Raw genomic sequence first — 6,596 nt, forward strand, 5'->3', positions numbered from 1 at the left:
TACACGTGATATATTTTGAAAAAATACATAAAAATATAAAGATACAAATCACCCACAAATAACTGTTTTGCCATATATCCTTTTTTCATGTATGAATGATAAATTTCTAAGAGTAGAATAGAATACTTGATCAAACATTATCTTTTTAAGGTTCCTGATTTACTTTTTTTAAAGATTTAAAAAAAATTTTTTTAAGTATCTCTACATCCAACATGGGGCTTGAAGTCACCCCAAGACACCCCAAGGTTCCTGATTTATAACACCCAATGTCCTGCAGAAAGTAGTACCATTCTACAAGAAAGTCCTCACTGCATCTTGGTCAGTATTACATATTAGTCAACATTTTCTGATTTGGTGATGAAACAATATCCTCTTGTTTAAATTAGTATTTCTTTCTTATTAATGAAAGAACATCTCCATGTGCATATTTGGTCTTTTGCATTGCTCACTCTCTATTGTGTATTTACCTTTTCCAAAGGCAGACTTTCTAATATATTTCTCCTTAAGCCCTGATTTGCCTAGTATGCATTATTTGCGCTTATGAAAAAATATAGGTATCTGGTGAGGTGGAGCGCAGTTACCCCAATATTTAATCAACGTAAATTGGTTCTAAAGATTAGAAGGTAACAGATTCAAATCTAATATGAAAGCCATTAGTTCACATTTCCTGAGTGAACCACATCTACTCCATGATCATAAAGATAAGTGAAATTAGGTTACTTGGCAGGTGGAAAGCTCTTCTCTTGTTGCCTGAAAATAGAATCAAAAGAAACCGGAGGGCAGAAGTTTCAGGAAGTTTGAGTACGGGATTACATCAAAACAGCAAGCACCTCCTTCGAGCCGGAGTCGAACCAGCGACCTAAGGATAACAGCAGACGTCGTTCCTCTACAGTCCTCTGCTCTACCAACTGAGCTATCGAAGGGCGCGACTTCTGTGCGTTACTGTAGATTTTTGTGGATATAGTACCAGCTAGTGAGAAGTCTGGCTTCTTTGTATTTGAGATTCAGACTAAGACTGAAGCTTGTCAAGTCCCCCGAGAGTCGAATCTATAATAAATCGAATCCCAGGAGTAGCCTGGGGCGTAGGAAGCAGACTCTGAGTCGGAGAAAGTGAGTATGGAAGCAGAGCAGAAACCCGATTGGGGTTTATCTACCTAGTTTCTGGCCTAAGCTGGCCGATTAACCCACGAACCAGTTCTCCAGGAGCGCAGGAGAAACTGGGCGCCCGGCTGGTGTACTTGGGAGGTGTGCCAGACTCCACCCCGCCGGGGGTCACTGCTATCAATGGGCCCGAGCTGATTTGCTCTCTTCCTCAAATACGGAGGTGTGGACTCCGCCAACCCATCCAGTCTTCTAGCAGAAACTTGAGGAATCTGGTTCCTCTCCTACTTACCGAAAGGTACACACACACATTGTCTTTTCCTTGGGATCCCAGGAGCTCCGGTTCTATAACCCTCCGTCCCAGATCTCCAGGATCTGATTTTACCAAAGAGATTACACAGTGCTTCCCCCCCCCCCCCTTCCCCCATCAAGACTGGGTCAAGAAGTAGACCAAAACGGAGAATGATGACGTTGTAGGAAAACAAGCACCCGCCTAAGGCTCCAGCGAGATTTGAACTCGCGACCCCTGGTTTACAAGACCAGTGCTCTAACCCCTGAGCTATGGAGCCGCCCTACAGGTCCATTTTTACTGTTGTATCCCTTGTTTTAAAAACTGCAGCCAAACTGGCTTTTACATCTAAACAAAATTTAATAGATAAATCTAAATGAAAACAAATTCGTTTTGAAGGAAGCATCTTCAAACAAGAGAATGACTAAGAAACATGTTCCTGACTAGGCCTAAACTCGAATGTAGGTCTCTAGAAGACCACCGGTAGAGCCCATAGCACAGGCTCCTCAGCCTCAGTCCTAACAAGTCATTGAGCTCCGCCAACACCCGGGCTTCCAGTGAGCCCTGGGGTAAAGTGGGGTAGGGTGAGGGCTCCTTACAGAAGAGGATGCAAGATATGTCCGCGACCTCGTGTCTCCCATCTGCTTGGACTCATAAAACTTTTTTTTTTTTTTTTTTAATGGAGATGGTTTTCTCTAAGCACAGTTCATACCCTTCGGACCCTCAGAATTTGGGGACCGCCACAGTGAAGGCGCCAAGGCATCCAGACATCCCTCGCCCCCTCCCCAAGCCTTTCAGCGGAATCAGACCCCGCCACAGTCGATCTGGACCTGAGACTCCTCCAGGTTTCCTGAAGCAGACGCTGGCTAAAAGAGTGTAACCCTCTCCTCGGTCCTTTAACACTCTTGGCTAACAACGTGGACTCCCCCGGGGCAGCTTCTCTCTGGGCCTCCAGGCTCTCCTGAAGTCCAGAACAAATAGAAAGTGGAGACTCATGAAAGGATTGGAAAGGGAACGCTCCTTTTTTCCTTTTCTCTCCTCTGGTCTCAGCCCGCCCAGGAGTCTGGGGCCTGGTTCAGGAGATTCAGTAGCTATTTACCCAGTGTGCCAGAAATGTGCTCAGCACAGGGTAGACAGTGTGACCAGGGCAGACAAGCTAGAGCCCAGGAACATCGTTCCCTTTGCAGAAAGCACTGCAGAGCAAGGACAACGCCCTCCCTTCCCTTTCCACCCACCATCTTCTGGGTGATAGAGAAGCAGGAGGGTCCAGCCTTCTCAAAAAGACGGTATGGAAAGGACAATTCTTCCCCAAGGTCACCTTATGCCCACCCTTGAAGGGTGCCTTAAATCTAGACCTAAAACACAACGTTTATTAAATAAAGCTGAAAGGAACAAGCAAAAGCAAGCTCAGTGGACTAAAGCAGTAGTTTTGGGATTTGACTCCAAGGGGGGGCATAGTGTCGAGCTCCTCTGTTGGCCCTGGAGGTAACCTTTGCCTCTTAGTGAACTCGGTGGTTCCTATTTTTACTGTGTCCTTACACCCCAGTGCGCCTGCGATGGTTCTGGTCCTAACCCTGTAAGCAATCAGACCCCACCTCAGGAGGGTCCGCGGACAGACTCGCAGCTCAGCCTGAGCTCCATAATGAACATTCCTATCTCTGGGACGCTGTGGCTCAGATTCCTTCGAATGCGCTCATTGATATTCTTGGGGTCTGGAAAAAAATCAGTGGGCTTAAGAGAAGCGTCAAAAACGGTGCAGTAGTGTGATGCAACAAACGAGGATGAATGATCATTTCAAGAGAGGAAAGCCCACCTTCAGGGCTGGCTCGTTGGTCTAGTGGTATGATTCTCGCTTTGGGTGCGAGAGGTCCCGGGTTCAAATCCCGGACGAGCCCTGTTCTTTTTAGTTTTGTTTCCTTCTCTTCCCCGTCCTTTTAGAGCCAAATACAGTTAATACGACCCAAGCTTAAGTCCACCTAGGCTGAGATCCGTTCCAACCTGGACCTGTTTCGAGATCAGCTTGCGAGCAAGTTGGACACTTCTGTGGACCGATGCAAGGACAATGAAGATGCTACGGTGAGCCAAGGGTTTCATGAGATAGGGGTGCCCCAGTCTGGCTCTGACAGGCTCTTTTGTCAGGAGTAGCTTGCTCCGGCAGTGTTTAGCGAGGCACATTTCGCGGGAAAAAACTCGTGCAATTCTCACTACAGCATTTCACACGGAAGAGAGTGGTACCTGGAGGTGTGCTGGGATCACAATGCCGGGCCAGAACCCTCTTCCTGGGGCCACTGGTCCCCTGCAGTGATCCCTGGGCGGTGCGGAATCTAGCACCCGCCTGGGAGCAGCCGCGCGGTTAGGAGCGCGGCTGCGCTCTTGGTTGCGGACACCGTCTGCCGCACAGTCACAAGTGCCCTGGAAATCTTCCCAATAATGCAAAGTTGCGGCCTGGGGACCCTTGGGCTCCAAAGGCTCAGACATCCGTTCTATTCAAAGAGAGCATAACTGAATTTTTTCCAAGACTCAATATAACCTAGTGATAGTAGTCTTGCCATTTCTAGCAAGAATCCACCAGCACCGTTGGTATTCTTTGATTGCTTACCTGGAAAGCCAGCCGGCTGTAGTGTGAGGTGTCTACCTGAAACCTTAGAGTATGGTTGATTCCGGCTTGTAGAAGCGGCCCAAACCTGTGAACTGTTGGAATGATAGGCCTTCAAACCTACTTATCGTCCCAAACTGCTTGTACACTGGGAATCTTCGAGTTTCTGACTGACTCCATCATATTTGTCCTTTCTGGAGTTGTTAGGTTATGTGGCCAGGCAAGAATAAAGAGTTTTGTGATTGGTTATTGGATGACGGGAAAAGAAAGAGTAGAATTTTCCAGGATGCCCTGACTTCCAGTTGGTTGTCCCTTCAGAAATGCGATACACCTAGCCTGGGCTTTGTTGTGTTTGATGTATTTGCTACTGGGGAGATGCACAGTAGGAATCTGGATATAAAGGCATGGGGTTCCAGAGAAAGATTCAAACTAAAGGAAGGAATTTTAGGAATTAAAAACATCGTAATTGTATATATGGTGACAGGAGGTAGCTACGTTTGTGGTGAGCACAATATAATGTATAGAGTTATTGAATCACTGTGTTGTACACCTGAAACTAATGTAATATTGGGTTTCAACTATACTTCAATTAAACACGCACACACATACACATGGTGGCGGTTAATGTTGCTTTGGCTAAAAATGTGCAGGGAAGAGCATTCACAGAGAAAGAATTTAAGAACCAGCCCTGGTGATCATCGGTGTTTAAAAAGTTGGGAATGGAATCCAGTGAGTAGAAGAACTAGAGAAGGAAACCTCCTGACAGTCACTTGTTCTGACAGCTGATTTGGTTACTCAGGGGCTGTTGACAGCCTTTACCAGCATTTAAAACAGAAAGTATAGGGAAGATGACAGAGCTGGGTGGGTTGAAGAATGAGGGGGAAAGTGTGGCCATGTAGGTAAAGAATTCTTTGTAGGAGTTTGGCTGTGAAGGGGAAGACCTAGTCCTTTCACATGTTTGGTTCAAAGGTCTTAGGGGTAGTTCGTGATTATTTAGTGAGTCCTTGTCTTTCCCTGCCCTTAAAGGTTCCTTGGGTTATCAAGAACTTGTAAGGACTTTTAAGACCAGCGCACATGAAAGTGGCGCTATTACTGCTCCTATTACTGTGTAGAAGGCAGGAATACTGGTTGGGTTGACAATCAAGACAGGAGGAACTCAGCAGCACTGGAACAAAGGCAGAAAGGAGCAAATTAAAGGGGGATGATAGCTCACAGCCTGAGGAGGGAGGTAAAAGAAGGAAAGCCAGTTCTGAAAAAGCAGAAATAGGTGTAAGATAATCTTAGGTCGGAGAGAAGTGCAGGTTTCAGAACCCAAATAATGGTTATATTAACTGAAGTTCCTAACGGTCTAAGTCTGCTTTTCATTGTTTATCTGTTTACTCTTAGAGTCCTGATTGCTTGTGTTTTATAATATAACTGCCTTTTAAAAAAATAATATTGATTTGTAGGAGCTGGTGTGGGCCTTTAGTACTCTCCACTATTATGAACATGACCTGTCCCCCTTGAATCATGCAAAAGGGTCCACAGCAAATCACCAGGGAGCATGACTATTTGATACATATTTAACCCTTATGTAATCTGTGCTTTCAAAAAATAATGTGATGAGATTTTGCTGTGTTCCAAATTATCAGGTACTCTTCTGATTGGCAAGAAAGCAAACTCAGGTATGACCCAGTTTCTGTCTTCATTTTTAAAAATAATGGGGATACAGGGAAAATGGGGGCTGATTACCAGAGAAAATGTATCAGGATTCAAAGTGGAATCAGTGGGGCGCCTGGGTGGCGCAGTCGGTTAAGCGTCCGACTTCAGCCAGGTCACGATCTCGCGGTCCGGGAGTTCGAGCCCCGCATCAGGCTCTGGGCTGATGGCTCGGAGCCTGGAGCCTGTTTCCGATTCTGTGTCTCCCTCTCTCTCTGCCCCTCCCCCATTCATGCTCTGTCTCTCTCTGTCCCAAAAATAAATAAACGTTGAAAAAAAAAAAAATTCAAAGTGGAATCACTATAAGTGATGAAGCATAGGATCCATTATAAGAATTATTGATATAATTTATCCACTTAAAATACACAAATGTGGTTTTTTACATATTTGCATATTTTCAGATTAATGTAATCAATTTTACAGCATTTTTGTCACTCCCAAAAAACCCCATTATGCCCAATTAAAAGTCACTCCTCATTTCCTCCCATCCCTCTCCTGCAGCTCAGGGCAACTACTAATCTACTTTCTCTCTATACAGATTTGCCTATTCTGGATACTTTAGGTGAGTGGAATCATACAATGTATAGTCTTTTATGACTGGCTTCTTTCACTTAGCATTAAGTTTTTAAGATTCATCCATGTTGTAGCATGTATCAATACTTCATTCCTTTTTGTGAAGCAATATTCTGTTGTATGGATATACCACGTTTTATGTATCCATTCATCAGTTGATGGGCACTTGAGTTGTTTCCACTTTTGGCATTATAATGCCGCTATGAATGTCATGTCCAAGTTTTTGTGTGGACACAAAAATTTTCATTTCTCCTGGGTATATACCTAGAAGTGGAATTGATGAGTCATATGTAACACTATGCTTAAACTTTTGAGGAGCTGCCATACTGTTTTCTAACG

The 6,596-nt window shown here is 44.8% G+C and overlaps 1 protein-coding gene and 3 non-coding genes across 8 annotated transcripts in view; 1 reads left to right on the forward strand and 3 right to left on the reverse strand.

Moving 5' to 3' along the window:
* RNASE11 (ribonuclease A family member 11 (inactive)) overlaps nucleotides 1-6,596 on the reverse strand; it is a 122,755-nt gene that overhangs the window by 62,989 nt on the left and 53,170 nt on the right. The window lies entirely within an intron of this gene.
* TRNAY-GUA lies at nucleotides 832-923 on the reverse strand. Its single transcript is given in 2 exon segments — nucleotides 832-867; nucleotides 887-923. It is a non-coding gene; the product is annotated as a tRNA-Tyr (tRNA).
* Nucleotides 1,598-1,670, reverse strand: TRNAT-UGU. Its single transcript has one exon. It is a non-coding gene; the product is annotated as a tRNA-Thr (tRNA).
* On the forward strand, nucleotides 3,214-3,285 carry TRNAP-UGG. Its single transcript has one exon. It is a non-coding gene; the product is annotated as a tRNA-Pro (tRNA).

Source organism: Felis catus, chromosome B3 (genome assembly GCF_018350175.1).
Source record: "Felis catus isolate Fca126 chromosome B3, F.catus_Fca126_mat1.0, whole genome shotgun sequence".
Classification (NCBI taxonomy): Eukaryota; Metazoa; Chordata; class Mammalia; order Carnivora; family Felidae; genus Felis; species Felis catus.